Here is a 20,254-nt window from a genome sequence, read left to right as displayed (position 1 = left end):
CAGTGCATTCTCTTGGCAAAACTCTTGTTAGCCTTTGCCCCACTTCATTCTGTACTCCAAGGCCAAATTTGCCTTGGTATATAAACAATTTTTTTTCTTTCTGTTGGGAGGGCCTAGCAACTAGCACACAATAGAAGGAATCAGATCTCCTTGGAGAAATGTCTATTCTAGGATTTAGGTAGAAATATTCAAGATAAGCCTGGAGCATCTTACAGTGACAGAAAGTTAGGAAATGTTAAAAAATAAATAAGTAAATTCACAAGGTTGGTGGTATGGACACAGGAGCCAACCAATACCTCACAATGGCCAAAGTTGGAAGAGTCCGAGCAACAAAATAGATGAAGTAGTATTTGATTGTAATCGAGAGTATAAAATAAGCATTTGTTAGTCCACAGTGCCATAATTAAGTAACTGAATAAATAAATAAATGAAGGATAAAGAGAAAAATCTCCCATGCAGAAGAATTCCAAATAATTTATGTAGATATTCTGCCCTCTAGGAAGTGGAGCATAACTCCCCATCTAAGTATGAGCTATACATAATGACACTTATCCAAAGAGTACAGTATGGAAAGAGAATAGTATTACACTGCAAAACCCTGAGAAACACTACCTCAGCTAGATGATGAGAAAACAGAAAAATCTCTGGGATCTTTAAAATCTGAGGGATATTACAGAAAATATCTGATTTGAGTTCTTTAAAAGTCAAGGTTAAGAAAAACAAGAAAAGTCTGAGAAACTATTACAGCTACAGAGGAGCCAAAAAGACATGATTACTAAATTCAATATGATATCTAGATAGGACCCTTTAAAAAAAAATGACATTAAGTAAAAACTAAAAAAAAATGGAAAAAATACAGACTTTAGTTAACAAGAATGTATCAATATTGGTTCATTAATTATGACATAGACCATAAATACACCACATTAACGTAGGATGTTAATAAGAGCAACTAGGTGTAGAGCACATGGGTACTCAATGCTATCTTTGCAATTTTTCTGTAAATCTAAAATGATTTTTAAGTTCAAAGTCTATTAAAACATGTTTTAAATGGGAAGAGCAAGGTAATAAAATATTTCAAAAATTAGAAAAAAATTGCAAAGATAGAAAATATGAGAGAAAAATAGTAACAAGAGCCATAGAAGTTCTTGACAAAATGTACAGTGTTACAAAACATATTCAGAAGGAGGGAGGAGAATAATAGAGGGGAAACAGTTATCAAACTAAAATTAGAAGAGAATTTTCTAGTACTAATGAGACTTCAAACTGCAAAGGCCTATTGGGTATGTAACAAAACATACGGAGGGAAATAAACCTTACATTCAGTCACATGATTTTGAGATATTGGAACTTAAAATGTAAGGTTTGAAAAGCTTTCACAAAGAGATAGATAAATAAAATAGGTCACTTCTAATGGAAAGACAATTGGATTGCTTCAGCTTCACTGAATACTAGAAGAAAAATCGTCAAGTAGAAATTTTTGATTCTAGAATTTTTTTTAACCAAATCAAACTACTAATCAATATAAGGACAGATACTTCTAGACATGCAAGGACTTAGAAAGTTTACCTCACATGTACTCTTTCTCAGATACTAACTTTTGGATTCTTTTTTTCTGTAAAATGAATTAATCAGTCAAAAATGAGGACAACAGATGGATCTTGGAGGGTGTAGATTCAACTCAAAAGAAAAATGAATAAAAGTCGCAGGACAATAGATTTATAGCCATTCTAGATAATAACTAGACTGTGTTGAAACAGGAGCAGTCCAGGAATAAGGTATTCCAAAAAAGAGATAAATCCATTTTGGGGATCCCTGAGATGCTGGAAGGTTTAAAGATATGATAAAAGCAGAATGAAAGGGAAAAAAAGGCAATTACAAACCCAAGGAAAGGCAAAAATCTAAACAAGAAAGTAAATATGCTTAACTACATTGTGAACAATATTAACCATAATTATGCAAACACTATTTAGTCTCCTTAGAACCTATCTATCAACACATAGACTTAATAATAGTTATAGAAGAGAAAGCAAATGTTAGCAACCTTAACCATATAAAAGTATAAAGAAGATAGAAAGTAAAAGGGGTGAAGGGAACTGAAGAGAAGAGTTGGTGTGATAATGTCCCAGGTTTACAGTGTAGAGAATCAAGAGATGCTACGTATAATGGAAAGGTACATCTAAAGTACACCAATAGAGGACAAAGAGACAATTATTTGGGAAGCAGAGGTGAGATGGCAGTATAAATAAGCTAAATCATTTTCTGTTCAATAAGAACATATATAAATAATCTTTAAAACTGATTCAACTAAATCAGGAAATAAATAGACTTTTAGGCAAACTGAGATGACACCAGAATAATAAAAATATCAAACTGATAAGAACTAGATATGCTTCCCTTTGGCAAATGAGAGTGGGGGGTAGGGAAGGATGAGGCAGTTGCTCTTGTATTATTTGAAATTTTTAGCTAGCAAGTACATGTATTACTTTAATAAAGATAAAAATGAGTTAATTTTTAATGACAAGATGTCATTCCTGCTCTGAGGAGTCTTACAATCAAGTACAGAAATCTGATAACTAAAATGTGAGGAAGGGAAGGAAGAAAGGAGGCAAAAAAGGAGGAAGGGAAAAAGAAAAGGAAGGAAGGAGGTAACAAAATATCTACACTGTGCAGACACACTGCACAAGTGTCTACCTTGTGCAGTGCATTTTGCTGGCTGATTTACATACACCATCCCATTTCAAGTTTCTGCCTTTTGGTGATTTTCCCCATTTTACTTTGAACAATGGAGGCAGTTTATTCAAGATCACATAGTTCCTATGTACCAGAGCTAGGAATCAAATCCAGGTCTATTAAAGTTTAAAATCATGTACTCTCTCTTATAGAAGGCAATCACTAAGCACAAAAATTATTTGGATATAAGTAAGATTTCTAAGATAGAAGCTGCCTTCCTACTTCCTAGTTATCATACAGGTCTCAGACACAGCAAGACAAGGCAGGCTCCAGCCCCTTTGTGAGGCCTTCTCCAGAGAGCAGATTGCTGAGGGCCCACTTTTGATGTCTGTGTCCTATCCAATATATCCGCAACTTTTAACAGCTGGAAAGATGAGTGATTCATCTGAACCTATCCCAGGAGTCCTAAAACTGTTCTCTTTATTGCACTGAGACATTACAATAACCAAGAAGAGAGATGGCTTCCTGAAAATCCCCACCACAACTGACCTCCAATCTTCTCATTCCGCTTCTCTGTCACTCACCTATGAAATTTAGGACTAGACTAATTTGGTCATATTACTCCTCAGCAGCAGGCCCTCCCTCAGAAATCTGTGTTGGTATTTTTGGCCACCAACTTATTCCTTTCCTTGGAATAATTTTGTTAAATTTCCACCACCTCCTTAAACTCTCAATTCCCCTTCCTTATCTTCCTTCCTCCACCTCCGCTTCTCTTCTCCCAGCCTCCCAGCTCCTCCACTTTCTCCTCCTTCTTCTTCTTCATTTCTTTCTCTCTCTGTCTCTGTCTGTTTTTCTTTGTGCCTCTCTATGATAACTATGCCTATGATTTCTCTAAGAAACAGAGACCATCAGTCTTATAACTTATAAATCCAATCAACTTCAATCCTCATCCATTCTTCTTTCCTCCTGTGTCAGAAGTAAAGCCCTTCCCACAGGCAAAGCCTAGATCCTCTAGTCGCAATTTTCCTCCTGTGTGCTCTAATCTCACCATCTCTTATTGTCTCTTCTCCGTGCTTTCTATTCCTCCTTCTCCATGGCACCTTTCCCTTACCCTAAAACACAGCTAAACTTCTCCCACTGAGGAACATCCTTTGTTTCTTCTCAGTTACATTCTTTCTTCCACAGACATTTGTGAGCACCTGTTACGTGCCCAACATTGCACTGAAAGATGAGAATGCTCTGGGAAATGAAGCAGGCCTGTCCCCAGTGGAGCTTACAGCCTAATGGAGGAGCAGATGATAAGTATTAAGTGTAAATTTTAAATCTGCCACAAATCCCAGGAAGGAAGCAAATAGGACACAGTGATAAAAAAATAAAAGGGAAGTCCACTAAGTTAGGGTAGCCAGGAAAAGGCCCTAATTTTTCCACCATTTCCATTACTAGATTTTAGGCTGTCATTTTTCACCTAGGTTCCAAGAAACTCTTAAACGAGTTCCCTGCTTCCCAATTCCACCTTTTGGTCCTTCTCACATATTGCTACTATTGTTGAGTTTCTGAAGCAGATCAAACTTTGTCATTCCCCTACTTAAGCCTCTAGTCATTTCTCAAGCTCTAATCCTTGAGCCTCGTAAGAAGTAACTTTGAGATCACTGTATAAACAGCCACAGTGCTGTGCAGAATTCTTTGTGCTGACTCAAATCTCCAGAACTCTTGGGTTTGTTATTTTTGCCCGTCAATCTCTGTTTCAGTTTGTTTTGTTTAACCAATGGAAAAGCTAGTGCAGCAGCATTCTCGTCTATGACCACTAAGACGTCTTAAGATGTAAGTTGGGCTTTGGCATCTGCAACATGGAGAAGGAAATGACTGAGATGCAGAAGAAAGACAGGACCATCAAGATCAGAGTAAGCAGTTCTAGAAGATGAGCAGCAGGAAGGATATTTTGATGTGGGCTTCCAAAGAAACATTTAATACAACTTCCTCTCTTTGGGTCCCTTTCCTCTAGCTCTTGCAAGAGACAAAATTTAACATTTTCCCTTAAAATGCTATTAGGAAAGCTAGTCAACTAAAACAAAATAGATACAAATTTGATGAATTTCCCATTTGATGAAATGAGTTTCTATGAATTGGTTGTTGAATGAATTTGCTTTGAAAGTCTAAGAGAATTTGACATTTTGCTTATTTGACCAATTTTACTAGGGGGAAGTGAGTTATGTGGGTCAAGGTTAATGCCAGGGGTAGAGAAGCTTCTGCCCTGCTTCCTTTTTAGTATTTGGGAGGATATTGCATCACTGGTTGCCTTTGCATCAACTTGTGGATAGCAAAGGGTGGGCCTAAATTTAGCTCTCTTGACCTGCCCCTGAAAGGGAACATTGAACTTAGTTGAAGATCTGAATAGGAGCTTATCAGAAGCTGTCTTGACAAAGCAGATGAGGTAACCTTCCAAGAGTGGACCAAAACTGGCTTACCAGCTCAGAGAACTCACTGCTAAATAGTCAGAAATTTTGCAAGCTAGTTGTTTAGCATGGCAATTATTCAAAATTAAATTACTTAAACTTAAAATTCAATAAATTCTATTAGAAAGATAGTTGCTCAAAACTATCCATTATAATAAAGATAATTACTCCATTATTTATTACATTTTACTATTATCTTTGCTCTTGAGATTATTTACATCTGTTGGATCTGTATGGTGCATCTCTTCCCAACTCTGCATTTGGTGGCAGTATATTGGTAGTTTGGAATGCCAGGGTGGGACTCTTAACACCACAGAAGTCTTCAAATACTACAAATCAGTATCTTTGGGTAGCGCTTCTCCTGCCCAAAGATAACTGCTAGGTATCTACTGCCTATGGTTCACAGAACAGGCTGAAACCTAGGGGACACACTGGAACTTTGTAGTGCCCACAAGGAAAAGCTAAGTCAGCAAGGTTGTGAATGGTGTGTGAATTATACCAGCCTCAGACATCAGCAAAGCACCCGAGGATGACAGCAGTCCTCATCAGTGGTCACCAGCCCAGGAAGAAGTTATGACACAGCAGAGACCAGCAAGGATCCAAAGGACACCAAGAACCCCCACCTTCCTCTTACCACGGTTCAATCACTCACATCTCACATTCAGATCCCATCTTGGAAAGCAAGACAGCAGAAATCTGAAAAGCTGAGTTCTTTATCTAACAGAGATAAGAATTTACCTAAGGAAAATATTTTTTTCATAGAATTGAACAAAATTTGTCTGGTGGGACTGAAACTGACCCTATCCCACAAACTTAGCTACCTGGGGCAAAGGAAGATGGGTGAGGAGGCCCTTTCATGAAGATGAACCAATTATAGGGGAAAGGAACCATACTTTGTTGTTGTTGTTGCACATTTAAGAGAAATGGGTATAATTTTACCCTTCTGCTGCAATGCTGATATTGAGCATTTAGTAAGTGGTTAACAACTGTTACCACTTCATCTTCCATATGCAGATAAGGAAATGAAGACTCAGAAAGTTTATGTAACTTGCACAAGGTCACACAGCTAAGAAGTAGAAGGAGGCAGGTTGGTTGTCTGTAGGGATTGAGCCCTTTTGTTCTACTCCCTGTCATTAACTGTTCTCAGGCCTCCCTTGGGTCCTTTGGGCTGTTAGGCACCGCAGAAGGCTTGAGACAAACCAGAAGAGAAACTCCTCATAGGAAAGCATCTGGAATGGACAGCCTGAAAGCTAAGTCAGAAAAGCTATTACTTGAGAGGGAGACCATATATATTTTAGGACCTATGGAAAAAATTGAATGTTACTGGAAAGGAAACCGGGGACAGAAGCTAAGCACACAAATAATGAAAACAGTAAATGAGCAATAAAGTTGGTAGCTAATAGAGCTGAGAGACTGAAGAAGTGACTGAAGTACAGAACAGAGATTGGACTGTGTAGAACCAAACCTGGGAATAGTGAGCAATCATACCTTTTATGCACTGCCCATGTCATCTTGCCAGAGTAGCAGCAGCATCATAAAGGAGCCAAACCAGGCATGAAACCAACCTTTCTCCAAAGTGTGATTATTACTCACACATTCCCTCCTACTGCCCTGCATGCCCCAAGACTATCTCCATCCTACTCATACTTGTTATGAAAAAAAAAGCATTTTTATTAGTTTAGCAACATATTCCACATAGATAATTTTAGAAATTCATATAATACATAAGGGCTTATAAGAAAAAGCAGCAGTAGCCTGCCCCACCCCACCTCCTTTCCAAATCCAATTCTCCACACTTTGTACTCCACTTTGTAAATTTCCAAATGCCCACTGTACTCCCACAGCTTTCATGGAACAAAACAAGCTGGGAGCCGTTCCATTATTTCTTCCCTGGTTTTATTATCTCAGAAAGAGTGGGAGGGGCTGACCAGAAAGGTCCCAACATACAGAGCCCTGGTGAATACAAACAGGCTGAGATCCAGAATAGGCACAGGCGGGAGGAGAGGGTGTCTACAGCCCCTCTTTGTTTCACTGATTTCCACCTCCTCCTTTGTTTCCCATCCACTTCTATGGTAGCTCTACAACCTTGTTGACTCCCTTTAAAGCTGAGAAGAACTTCAAACACAATTTGAATTCAAAGGCGCATTTTTCCATTTCAGTTTGTTCTGGGGTCTGACACTGCCTTATTGTGGCCTTTTCATCTCACTTTCTCTCTAGGCCATTCTCAAGATGAGGGAACAGATGCACATTAAACTGTGACCACTGTGCTGAGCTCATCCATGGCACAGAGTGGATACACAGCAAATACTTGTTTGAATGAATCAATACAGGAATGATGTCCTTTAGAATGGTAGACAAAAAGAATTTCTAAGATGAAGAGGCCACCATCCCTGTACATAGATAACCATAGAGCTAAATAAGAACCCTGCTCTAGCAACCAGCCTGGTTCCCTGAGTGTGCATGGTTCAGTTTTGCTGTTTCCAGAATCCCAGTTCCAATATTTGTCATTCAGATACTTCCTTCCTGAGCATTTCAAGGCCCTGAAAAGGGAACTAAAGTGCTTCTCAAAGCTATATTCCTACTAGTTCAAGAAATTATATGCAGGACAAAGGAAGCAGGACAGGAAGACACACGGAAGTCCCCCAGAAATTCCAGCCCAGCTCCCCCTGAAATTCTACTTTGGTGCTTCAACCTTTTATCTAAGCACTCTGGTAACTATTAAGCTGATAATCATCCCAGAGAGATAATATTTAGATTAAATAAGTTCCAAATTTTTCATTTTGATTTAAAAAACATATTAACACTTAAGAGTAGAAAAGTAGAAACAATTGAGGGGGAAAAAACCATCAGGTGAGAAAAGAGGCAGGGGAAAAGGGAGCTAATAAAGACAATAAGTGAAGAAAGGAGTGATTGAGCTAAAAGGAAGAGAAGGAATTTGGACAAGTGAGCACAGAAATGAAATGCCAAAACTTGGATCATTTAAATGGAAAATTTTATGGGAAATGTATGTTAAAATATGTATTGAAAAGTGGCAAGGAAGACAGGAAGACAGACAGTAAAGCATGGATAATACCATATTTGGTCCATAGAGAATCATTGGGACTTTGTTTGGTCATAAAAAAATTTTAAAAGACCAGCCAAAGACCAAGCAAATGTGCCACTCCTCTGCTGTCTTTGTTACACAACTTCTTCCAGCTAACACACAGCATTTGGCACAGCTGCTCCAGCAGAAAACACACTTGTAACTATGCCAGGAATAACCTTTCCTAACTTGTTAACATAGAGGGCAGATGAGCTCTGCTCGTCTTTACAACTAAAACTCACTGCTTTTGTGAATTCCTTCTGAAATTACTCCTCTACCTCCCCGTCCTCCTCATATTCTCTGGGGAAACAGTCAATTGTACAAAGAGTCCAATTATTCTCCATGTGTAAGAGAAAGGGACTACAGTAAATCTGAGAAATCATTTCAGAATTAATTCATAGCATGAAAAACTGTACACACACACACACCCATACACACTACCTCTGGGATCCTTGATGTTAAAATAGTGTTTCACCAACAATCCACTAAAAAGACAATTTTAGCTTAGATAAGGACACTTTTCAAATTGTTTGTTGGATACACATTGAGGGTCCTTCCCTCTGTATTTCATAAATATACAGCCCAACACGGAATTGTAGCTTAGTATTTTAGAGATCAATTCACTGGTGAGGAAAAGATTTATTCAAATTGTTCACCCAGCATGGAGAAGTTTATCTTTCCAATTCAGAAAAAAAAAAAAAAAAAAAAATCAGAAGGGGAATTTTCTACTCATGTGTATCTTCTAACAAAAACAGAGAAGAAAATATTACTTTGCCTAGGAGTTTAGAATAAATCTGATGACAACACACTCAGGAATTTTTTGAAGCACCATTGGGGATTACTTATAGATTGTAAGTAGTAAATCTGGAAAACCATGACACCTTGAAACCATTATTTATTTTTCTTCATGAACTTGAGAAAGTATTGATTTGGAAATATGGATTTATTTGCCCACTGAGTCTTTTGGAAAACATATTCTGGTTCTCTTTATGATCCCAGCCTATCCTCTTAACTTTACATGGAAGTTAATTTCTTCTGGCGTTGTACTTATTTCTTCATCTAATGCATATGTAAGATTCAACTACATCTCTCTAGAATTTTGCAAATACCCATACTCAGGCTTTCGGAGAAGGAAGAACTTTAACTCCACATGGGAAAGGCTGGATAGTTAGAAAGACCGTTGGTCCCTTTAGCAAGAAATAGAGGATTTCCCTTGGAGCAAGACGGAACTAGTTAAGCAAAAAGGAATTTTTTTTTTTTTTTTTTTGGCAGATACAACGTCTAACAAATTCTGAAACTGACTATCAAGGAATACCTATTATAGAAGATGTTTAAAAGGATTATCCACAGATCTCTTTTGAATTATTTAAGTAGTAAGTGGTTTATGAATGATGACAGTCCTAAAGTACACAAAGATAAAAAGCCATACTCACAAACCATCTGTGTTATAGAGCTTTATTGTAGGCTGCAGCAAGAAATCTCTCACTCACCACATGACCACCTTAGCTCGCAGCTCTTCTGATTATGGGGAGATTGCAGGCTTCAGGAGTTTAAGAGAAATTCAACAGGTAAGACAACACCCCAAACTTGAAAGACTCACCTTCTTCTGTTCAATTAACATTTTTTACTTCCCAAAAGAAATTTGAGTGAATTTTCTGTCACTTGATTTGAAATAGAGACTAGGCAAAGATGTCTCAGTATAGCAAATCACCTTTCTCCATAAATAGATCTCCTAGTTAAATTGACTATGGCCAGGAGAGTTCCAGAAAAACATCTATTTCTGCTTTATTGACTATGCCAAAGCCTTTGACTGTGTGGATCACAATAAACTGTGGAAAATTCTTAAACAGATGGGAATACCATCTACCTGATCTGCCTCTTGAGAAATTTGTATGCAGGTCAGGAAGCAACAGTTAGAACTGGATATGGAACAATAGATTGGTTCCAAATAGGAAAAGGAGTACGTCAAGGCTGTATATTGTCACCCTGTTTATTTAACTTATATGCAGAGTACATCATGAGAAATGCTGGACTGGAAGAAACACAAGCTGGAATCAAGATTGCCGGGAGAAATATCAATAACCTCAGATATGCAGATGACACCACCCTTATGGCACAAAGTGAAGAGGAACTAATAAGCCTCTTGATGAAAGTGAAAGTGGAGAGTGAAAAAGTTGGCTTAAAGCTCAACATTCAGAAAACGAAGATCATGGCATCCTGTCCCATCACTTCATGGGAAATAGATGAGGAAACAGTGTCAGACTTTATTTTTCTGGGCTCCAAAATCACTGCAGATGGTGACTGCAGCCATGAAATTAAAAGACACTTACTCCTTGGAAGGAAAGTTATGACTAACCTAGATGGCATATTCAAAAGCAGAGACATTACTTGCCAACAAAGGTCCGTCTAGTCAAGGCTATGGTTTTTCCTGTGGTCATGTATGGATGTGATAGTTGGACTGTGAAGAAGGCTGAGCACCGAAGAATTGATGCTTTTGAACTGTGGTGGTGGAGAAGACTCTTGAGAGTCCCTTGGACTGCAAGGAGATCCAACCAGTCCATTCTGAAGGAGATCAGCCCTGGGATTCCTTTGGAAGGAATGATGCTAAAGCTGAAACTCCAGTACTTTGGCCACCACATGAAAAGAGTTGACTCATTGGAAAAGACTCTGATGCTGGGAGGGATTGGGGGCAGGAGGAGAAAGGGACAACAGAGGATGAGATGGCTGGATGGCATCACTGACTCCATGGATGTGAGACTGAGTGAACTCCGGGAGTTGGTGATGGACAGGGAGGCCTGGCGTGTGCGATTCATGGGGTCGAAAAGAGTCAGTCACAACTGAGCGACTGATCTGATCTGATCTGATCTGAGGATATCCTGGAATATGAAGTCAAGTGGGCCCTAGAAAGCATCACTACAAACAAAGCTAGTGGAGGTGATGGAATTCCAGTTGAGCTATTCCAAATCCTGAAAGATGATGCTGTAAAAGTGCTGCACTCAATATGCCAGAAAATTTGGAAAACTCAGCAGTGCCCACAGGACAGGAAAAGCTCAGTTTTCATTCCAATCCCAAAGAAAGGCAATGCCAAAGAATGCTCAAGCTACCGTACAATTGCACTCATCTCACATGCTAGTAATGCTCAAAATTCTCCAAGCCAGGCTTCAGCAATATGTGAACCATGAACTTCCTGATGTTCAAGCTGGTTTTAGAAAAGGCAGAAGAACCAGAGATCAAATTGCCAACATCTGTTGGATCATCAAAAAGGCAAGAGAGTTCCAGAAAAACATCTATTTCTGCTTTATTGACTATGCCAAAGCCTTTGACTGTGTGGATCACAATAAACTGTGGAAAATTCTGAAAGAGATGGGAATACCAGACCACCTGACCTGCCTCTTGAGAAACCTATCTGCAGGTCAGGAAGCAACAGTTAGAACTGGACATGGAACAACAGACTAGCTCCAAATAGGAAAAGGAGTGCGTCAAGGCTGTATATTGTCAACCTGCTTATTTAACTTATATGCAGAGTACATCATGAGAAACGCTGGACTGGAAGAAACACAAGCTGGAATCAAGATTGCCAGGAGAAATATCAATAACCTCAGATATGCAGATGACACCACCCTTATGGCAGAAAGTGAAGAGGAACTAATAAGCCTCTTGATGAAAGTGAAAGTGGAGAGTGGAAAAGTTGGCTTAAAGCTCAACATTCAGAAAACAAAGATCATGGCATCCTGTCCCATCACTTCATGGGAAACAGATGGAGAAACAGCGGAAACAGTGTCAGACTTTATTTTTTGGGGCTGCAAAATCACTGCAGATGGTGACTGCAGCCATGAAATTAAAAGACGCTTACTCCTTGGAAAGAAAGTTATGACCAACCTAGATAGCATATTCAAAAGCAGAGACATTACTTTGCCAACAAAGGTTCGTCTAGTCAAGGCTATGGTTTTTCCTGTGGTCATGTATGGATGTGAGAGTTGGACTGTGAAGAAGGCTGAGCACTGAAGAATTGATGCTTTTGAACTGTGGTGTTGGAGAAGACTCTTGAGAGTCCCTTGGACTGCAAGGAGATCCAACCAGTCCATTCTGAAGGAGATCAGCCCTGGGATTTCTTTGGAAGGAATGATGCTAAAGCTGAAACTCCAGTACTTTGGCCACCTCATGTGAAGAGTTGACTCATTGGAAAAGACTCTGATGCTGGGAGGGATTGGGGGCAGGAGGAGAAGGGGGCGACAGAGGATGAGATGGCTGGATGGCATCACTGATTCGATGGACATGAGTCTCAGTGAACTCCGGAAGTTGGTGATGGACAGGGAGGCCTGGCGTGCTGCGATTCATGGGGTCGCAAAGAGTCAGACACGACTGAGTGACTGAACTGAACTGAACCTAGGACAGCAAGGTTTGTTTGATTAAGAAGCAATCAGCATCAACTGTATCTGATTTTGCTGGAAAGAACTAGTTAGGGTCATTTTGTTTAAAAGGTAGTTTGCCACAATGACAGAAGAAGAAAAAAAAAATAAAAGATACATGTAATACTTGTGGTGAAGTATTAATAACTATAATGTAAAAAATGCACTAAGAAGAAGAAAAATTGCCATTGCATAAATCAAAAAAGAGCTTTTGTTTTTTGCGGGAGCTACCCAGGGACTGAAAGTCCATCTAACGTGGATAAGTACTGGTGGAGAATAAGCCGCTACTTTTTACTGTGGAAACCAAAGGGTTCAACAAACTCCGTTCTTAACCCACAGATTACTATAGTTCAGGCACGTGACCTAGGCTCAGTCAATCAAGTGCTCCCACTTGGGACTCTGAATCTTCAGAATGATGCAAAGACAGAGTGGCAATTGAGAATTTTCTCACAGTAATATTGAGAATCCCAAGATAATGACTGTGGGTTGTGTAGAAGATGCCAGTGACAGCATATTAACTGTTCTGTTTTATGATATTAGAATACTGCATTCCCCACTGTCCAGCCCTCCTTTAACAAGCCCATTTCTCCAACCATCTAACTGATTCCATATGCTAACCCATATCCTTCTAACAAAAGGTGTTTCTATCTAGATTAACCAGAAGTGACTATTGGTGCTTGTAACTAAGAGCCTTAGTTGATAGAAGAAATGAATTGACAATTTACTAATAAAGCAACACATGTGAAAAAAAAAACATAGAGAAAGATGTTCAATTTCACTAATAATTAAGGAAGAGTAAATAAAGAGAATAAAATTGCTTTTTCATTAGATTATCAATTATAAAAGAATTGTGAGAATCCAGTGTTGGCAAAGGTGTAGAGAAACCATAAATTTAAACCATTAATGTTAATGGGAATATGAACTGATGCAACTTTTCCAGAAGGCAAACTGGAAATGTATATCAATAGTTTAAATTTTTATATTCTTTAATCAACAATTTGCAACTAGTCATTTATCATAAAGAGATAATCAATTAGTCAAGACCCATCATTAGTGTTTATATGACAACAATCTTTATAATAAAAAAAGCTGGAAACAATCTAAACATCCAATAAAGAAATTATTTAATTATGATAAATCCTTTAAAAAGAATACTATTTATGTTATATTTACTGAGAAATATCTTCACAGCTTTCATGAAAGAGAAGTTTGCATAAGAATAAAGATTATACAATTTCATATAAAAACAAGGTATTTTTCCTACCTAAGATGGTAGGCAAAATTCTAAGATGTCCCCCAGGATCTCTCTCCCTACTGTTATACCCATGATTATGTTACATTACATAGAAAAAGGAATTTCATCAACATAACTAAGAGAAGAGAATGGCAGAAGAAGAGAGAAGAGAATGGCAAATCACTCCAGTATTCTTACCTCAAGAACACCATAAAGTCCATGGGGTTGCAAAGGGTCAGACGCGGCTTAGCAGCTGAAAAACAGTAACTAAGATTACTAACCAGCTTACTTTGGTTAATCAAAAGGGATATTATTCAGTTGGGCCTGATCTATTCATGTAAACCCTTTAATAGTAGAGCTGGTAGCAGAAAGGGAACTCAGAAATTCAAAACACAAGGAGGGCTCAGTGTGCCCCTACTGGCCTGAAGAAGGAGGGGAACACATGGAAAGGATCTGACATAGCCTCCCAGAGCTGGGAGTAACCCCACAGGCAATAGCCAATAAGAAAAAAAGACCTTAGTCTTAAAAATAAACTACAAGGAAATAAATTACACCAACAACGTGAATGAGCTTGCAAGCGGATTTTTCACTGGAACCTCCAGAAAAGAGCCCATCCTGGTTGACACCTTAACTTCAGCCTTGTGAAACCCTGAGCAAAGAACCCAGTTGAGACCACCAGACTTTTGATAATTGATCTCACAGTAATATAAAACTGATACTACTAAATAAAATCTAAAACTAATACATAAACTATATATATGTTTATATAGACAGATTTATATAAGACACATCAATGTTTTTTTTTTTTTAGTATATATTTGTTTATTTTAATTGGAGGCTAATTACTTTACAATTTTGTATTGGTTTTGCCATACATTGATATGAATCTGCCACAGTGTACATGTGTTCCCCATCCTGAACCCCCTTCCCACCTCCCTCCCCATACCATCCCTCTGGGTCATCCCAGTGCACCAGCCCCAAGCATCCTGTATCATGTATCAAACCTGGACTGGCAATTCGTTTCACATATGATAATATACATGTTTCAATGCCATTCTCCAAAACCATCCCACCCTCGCCTCTCCCACAGAGTCCAAAAGACTATTCTATACATCTGTGTCTCTTTTACTGTCTCGCATACAGGGTTATTGTTACCATCTTTTGAAATTTCATATATATGCCTTAGTATCTTGTATTGGTGTTTTTCTTTCTGGCTTACTTCACTCTGTATAATAGGCTCCAGTTTCATCCACCTCATTAGAACTGATTCAAAGGTATTCTTTTTAATGGCTGAGTAATACTCCATTGTGTATATGTACTACAGCTTTCTTATCCATTTGTCTGCTGATGAACGAATCTAGGTTGCTTCAATATCCTGGCTATTATAAATAGTACTGCGATGAACACTGGGGTACACGTGTCTCTTTCAATTCTGGTTTCCTCAGTGTGTATGCCCAGCAGTGGGATTGTCGGGTCATATGGCAGTTCTATTTCCAGTTTTTTAAGGAATCTCCACACTGTTCTCCATAGTCGCTGTACTAGTTGCATTCCCACCAACAGTGTAAGAGGGTTCCCTTTTCTCCATACCCTCTCCCGCATTTATTGCTTGTAGACTTTTGGATCGCAGCCATTCTGACTGGTGTGAAATGGTACCTCATTGTGGTTTTGATTTGCATTTCTCTGATAATGAATGATGTTGAACATCTTTTCATGTGTTTGTTAGCCATCTGTATGTCTTCTTTGGAGAAATATCTGTTTAGTTCTTTGGCCCACTCTTTGATTGGGTCATTTATTTTTCTGGAATTGAGCTGCAGGAGTTGCTTGTATATTTTTGAGATTAATTATTTGTCAGTTGCTTCATTTGCTATTATTTTCTCCCATTCTGAAGGCTGTTTTTTCACCTTGTTTATAGTTTCCTTTGCTGTACAGAAGCTTGTAATTTTAATTAGGTCCCATTTGTTTATTTTTGATTTTATTTCCAATATTCTGGGAGGTGGGTCATAGAGGATCCTGCTATGATTTATGTTGGAGAGTGTTTTGCCTATGTTCTCCTCTAGGAGTTTTATAGTTTCTGGTCTTATGTTTAGATCTTTAATCCATTTTGAGTTTATTTTTGTGTATGGTGTTAGAAAGTGCTCTAGTTTCATTCTTTTACAAGTGGTTGACCAGTTTTCCCAGCACCACTTGTTAAAGAGATTGTCTTTTCTCCATTGTATATTCTTGCCTCCTTTGTCAAAGATAAGGTGTCCATAGGTGTGTGGATTTATCTCTGGGCTTTCTATTTTGTTCCATTGATCTATATTTCTGTCTGTGCCAGTACCATACTGTCTTGATGACTGTGGCTTTGTAGTAGAGCCTTAAGTCAGGCAGGTTGATTCCTCCCATTCCATTCTTCTTTCTCAAGATTGCTTTGGCTACTTGAGGTTTTTGTATTTCCATACATATTGTGAAATTTTTTGTTCTAGCTCTGTGAAAAATACCATTGGTAGCTTGATAAGGATTGCATTGAATCTATAGATTGCTTTGGGTATATACTCATTTTCACTATATTGATTCTTCCGATCCATGAACGTGGTATATTTCTCCATCTATTTGTGTCCTCTTTGATTTCTTTCACCAGTGTTTTATAGTTTTCTATATATAGGTCTTTTGTTTATTTAGGTAGATATATTCCTAAGTATTTTATTCTTTTCATTGCAATGGTGAATGGAATTCTTTCCTTAATTTCTCTATTTTCTCATTATTAGTGTATAGGAATGCAAGGGATTTCTGTGTGTTGATTTTATATCCTGCCACTTTACTATATTCATTGATTAGCTCTAGAAATTTTCTGGTGGAGTCTTTAGGGGTTTCTATGTAGAGGATCATGTCATCTGCAAACAGTGAGAGTTTTACTTCTTTTCCAATTTGGATTCCTTTTATTTATTTTTCTGCTCTAATTGCTGTGGCCAAAACTTCCAAAACTATGTTGAATGTAGTGGTGAGAGTGGGCACCCTTGTCTTATTCCTGACTTTGGGGGAAATGGGTTCTATTTTTCACCATTGAGGATAATATTTGCTGTGGGTTTGTCATATATAGCTTTTATTACGTTGAGGTATGTTCCTTCTATTCCTGCTTTCTGGTGGGTTGTTTTTTTTTTTTTTTTTTTTTCATAAATGGATGTTGAATTTTGTCAAAGGCTTTCTCTGCATCTATTGAGATAATCATATGGCTTTTATTTTTCAATTTGTTAATGTGGTGTATTACATTGATTGATTTGCAGATGTGAAGAATCCTTGCATCCCTGGGATAAAGCCCACTTGGTCATGGTGTATGATCTTTTTAATGCATTGTTGGATTCTGATTGCTAGAATTTTCTTAAGGATTCTTGCACTTATGTTCATCAGTGATATTGGCCTGTAGTTTTTTTTTTTTTCTTTGTGGCATCTTTGTCAGGTTTTGGTATTAGGGTGCTGGTGGCCTCATAGAATGAGTTTGGAAGTTTACCTTCCTCTGCAATTTTCTGGAAGAGTTTGAGTAGGATAGGTGTTAGCTCTTCTCTAAATTTTTGGTAGAATTCAGCTATGAAGCCGTCTGGACTTGGGCTTTTGTTTGCTGGTAGATTTCTGATTACAATTTCAATTTCCATGCTTGTGATGGGTCTGTTAAGATTTTCTATTTCTTCCTGGTTCAGTTTTGGAAAGTTGTACTTTTCTAAGAATTTGTCCATTTCTTCCAAGTTGTCCATTATATTGGCATATAATTGCTGATAGTAGTCTCTTACGATCCTTTGTATTTCTGTGCTGTCTGTTGTGATCTCTCCATTTTCATTTCTAATTTTATTGATTTGATTTTTCTCCCTTTGTTTCTTGATGAGTCTGGCTAATGGTTTGTCAAATTTATTTATCCTTTCAAAGAACCAGCTTTTGGCTTTGTTGATTTTTGCTATGGTCTCTTTTGTTTCTTTTGCATTTATTTCTGCCCTAATTTTTAAGATTTCTTTCCTTCTACTAACCCTGGAGTTCTTCATTTCTTCCTTTTCTAGTTGCTTTAGGTGTAGAGTTAGGTTATTTATTTGACTTTTTTCTTGTTTCTTGAGGTATGCCTGTATTGCTATGAACCTTCCTCTTAGCACTGCTTTTACAGTGTCCCACAGGTTTTGGGTTGTTGTGTTTTCGTTTTCATTTGTTTCTATGCATATTTTGATTTCTTTTTTTATTTCTTCTGTGATTTGTTCGTTATTCAGCAGCATGTCATTCAGCCTCCATATGTTGGAATTTTTAATAGTTTTTCTCCTGTAATTGAGATCTAATCTTACTGCATTGTGATAAGAAAAGGTGCTTGGAATGATTTCAATTTTTTTGAATTTACCAAGGCTAGATTTATGGCCCAGGATGTGATGTATCCTGGAGAAGGTTCCATGTGTGCTTGAGAAAAAGGTGAAATTCATTGTTTTGGGGTGAAATGTCATATAGATATCAATTAGGTCTAACTGGTCTATTATATCATTTAAAGTTTGTATTTCCTTGTTAATTTTCCATTTAGTTGACCTATCCATAGACGTGAGTGGGATATTAAAGTCTCCCACTATTATTGTGTTATTGTTAATTTCTCCTTTCATACTTGTTAGCATTTGTCTTACATAGTGTGGTGCTCCTAGGTTGGGTGCATATATATTTATAATTGTTATATCTTCTTCTAGGGTTGATCCTTTGATCATTATGTAGTATCCTTCTTTGTCTCTTTTCACAGCCTTTGTTTTAAAGTCTATTTTATCTGATATGAGTATTGCTACTCCCGCTTTCTTTTGGACTCTATTTACATGGAATATCTTTTTCCAGCCCTTCACTTTCAGTCTGTATGTGTCCCTTGGTTTGAGGTGGGTCTCTTGTAGACAACATATATAGGGGTCTTATTTTTGTATCCATTCAGCCAGTCTTTGTCTTTTGGTTGGGGCATTCAACCCATTTACATTTAAGGTAATTATTGATAAGTATGATCCCATTGCCATTTACTTTGTTGTTTTGGGTTCAAGTTTATAAACCTTTTCTGTGTTTCCTGTGTAGAGAAGATCCTTTAGCATTTGTTGAAGAGCTGGTTTGGTGGTGCTGAATTCTCTCAGCTTTTGCTTGTCTGTAAAGCTTTTGATTTCTCCTTCATATTTGAATGAGATCCTTGCTGGGTACAGTAATCTGGGTTGTAGGTTTTTCTCTTTCATCACCATGAGTATGTCCTGCCATTCCCTTCTGGCCTGAAGAGTTTCTATTGAAAGATCAGCTGGTACCCTTATGGGAATCCCCTTGTGTGTTATTTGTTGTTTTTCCCTTGCTACTTTTAATATTTTTTCTTTGTGTTTGATCTTTGTTAATTTGATTAATATGTGTCTTGGGGTGTTTTGCCTTGAGTTTATCCTGTTTGAGACTCTCTGGGTTTCTTGGACTTGGCTGATTATTTCCTTCCCCATTTTAGGGAAGTTTTCAACTATTATCTCCTCAAGTATTTTCTCCTGGTCTTTCTTTTTGTCTTCTTCTTCTGGAACTCCTATGATTCGAATATTGGGGCATTTAACATTGTCCCAGAGGTCTCTGAGAGTGTCCTAATTTCTTTTAATTTGTTTTTCTTTTTTCCTCTCTGTTTCATTTATTTCTACCATTCTATCTTTTACTTCACTTATCCCATCTTCTGCCTCTGTTATTCCACTGTTGGTTCCCTCCAGAATGTTTTTTATCTCGTTTATTGCATTATTCATTATATATTGACTCTTTATTTCTTCTAGGTCCTTGTTAAACCTTTCTTGCATCTTCTCAATCCTTGACTCCAGGCTATTTATCTGTAACTCCATTTTGTTTTCAAGATTTTGGATCATTTTCACTATCTTTATTGGGAATTCTTTATCAGGTAGATTCCCTATCTCTTCCTCTTTTGTTTGGTTTGGTGGGCATTTATCCTGTTCCTTTACCTGCTGGGTATTTCTCTGCCTCTTCATCTTATTTATATTGCTGTGTTTGGGGTGGCCTTTCTGTATTCTGGCAGTTTGTGGAGTTCTCTTCATTGTAGAGTTTCCTTGCTGTGGGTGGGATTGGACAGGTGGCTTGTCAAGGTTTCCTGGTTAGGGAAGTTTGTGTCGGTGTTCTGGTGGGTGGAGCTGGATTTCTTCTTTCTGGAGTGCAATGCAGTGTCCAGTAATGAATTATGAGATGTCAGTGGGTTTGGAGTGTCTTTGGGCAGCCTGTTGAAGCTCAGGGCTATGTTCCTGCATTGCTGGAGAATTTGCATGGTATGTCTTGCTCTGGAGCTTGTTGGCCCTTGGGTGGAGCTTGGTTTCAGTGTAGGTATGGAGGCTTTTGGATGAACTCTTGTCGATTAATGTTCCCTGGAGTCAGGAGTTCTCTGGTGTTCTCAGGATTTGGACTTAAGCCTCCT

At 38.0% G+C, this 20,254-nt stretch overlaps 1 long non-coding RNA gene across 8 annotated transcripts in view; it reads right to left on the bottom strand.

Moving 5' to 3' along the window:
• The window catches only part of LOC139184549 (uncharacterized), a 192,670-nt gene that overhangs the window by 154,392 nt on the left and 18,024 nt on the right, over window positions 1–20,254 (bottom strand). For 7 of the 8 annotated variants that reach the window (XR_011568062.1, XR_011568067.1, XR_011568065.1 and 4 more), the window contains exon 1: window positions 14,050–14,578. This is a non-coding gene — a long non-coding RNA (uncharacterized lncRNA). Of the gene's footprint in view, window positions 1–14,049; window positions 14,579–20,254 lie in introns of those variants that run through there. The other variant, XR_011568069.1, reaches the window with a different exon arrangement.

This window comes from Bos indicus, chromosome 8 (assembly GCF_029378745.1).
Source record: "Bos indicus isolate NIAB-ARS_2022 breed Sahiwal x Tharparkar chromosome 8, NIAB-ARS_B.indTharparkar_mat_pri_1.0, whole genome shotgun sequence".
Classification (NCBI taxonomy): Eukaryota; Metazoa; Chordata; class Mammalia; order Artiodactyla; family Bovidae; genus Bos; species Bos indicus.
Note: the sequence above shows the minus strand (reverse complement) of the source record. Positions and strands in the feature narration are given on the sequence as shown.